Raw genomic sequence first — 778 nt, 5'->3', positions numbered from 1 at the left:
CTTGATGAGAAATGTACTCATTATCTTGCCCATGTAATTGTAACCCCTCTGTACAGTATTTTCACAATTAAAAAAAAAAGACTTAGGCTGAGGGAATGAGAAGCCTCCCCACAACTGTCATTTTTGTACTACCCATTAAAGTCTCCACTTTAATGCTTCCCCACTCCCCACTCTACCCAGTCACTGGAATGTTAAACCTTCTGGGAAGGCATCAGCAACCTTGGAGACCACATGGCAGTACTGCCATAGGTGGAAGGAGTTAAGAACCCTGAAGACTACTCCACATAATGAAGGCTGGAATTCTGTGCACACACTGAACTCTCAAATAGACTATTCTAGAAGGACATCTGAGACTTGCATGTCAGGACAGACCTGATTTTCTATGACTCAGGCAGTGACATGTACTACATAACCAAGAAGATGGACATTACTGAAAAGAACAAAACTCTCTTACTTACAAGAATGGATAATATGAACTTAATTATCTACTAATTTCCCTGCTAATTCCTTTAAAATACATACTTTTCATCAGATTAAAAAAATAATAAAACAGACAGACCATGTGTTTCCAAAATGCCAGCAGCGATATATGTGGACACCCCAAGTGGCACCAGCAGCGGCACAGGCACGAGGTGCTTTGAAGTAACAACGTGGAATGCAGTAACAGGGCAGGCCTGGGATATTGTGGTAAATAACTGTGCCATCTGCAGGAAACGTATTATAGATATTTCAGGCCTTTCAATAACATTGAATCTCTTGCTGGCTCAAAACACAGCAG

Source organism: Dipodomys ordii, unplaced genomic scaffold (genome assembly GCF_000151885.1).
Source record: "Dipodomys ordii isolate 6190 unplaced genomic scaffold, Dord_2.0 Scaffold113, whole genome shotgun sequence".
Lineage (NCBI taxonomy): Eukaryota > Metazoa > Chordata > Mammalia > Rodentia > Heteromyidae > Dipodomys > Dipodomys ordii.
This window is presented reverse-complemented; position numbering follows the sequence as displayed.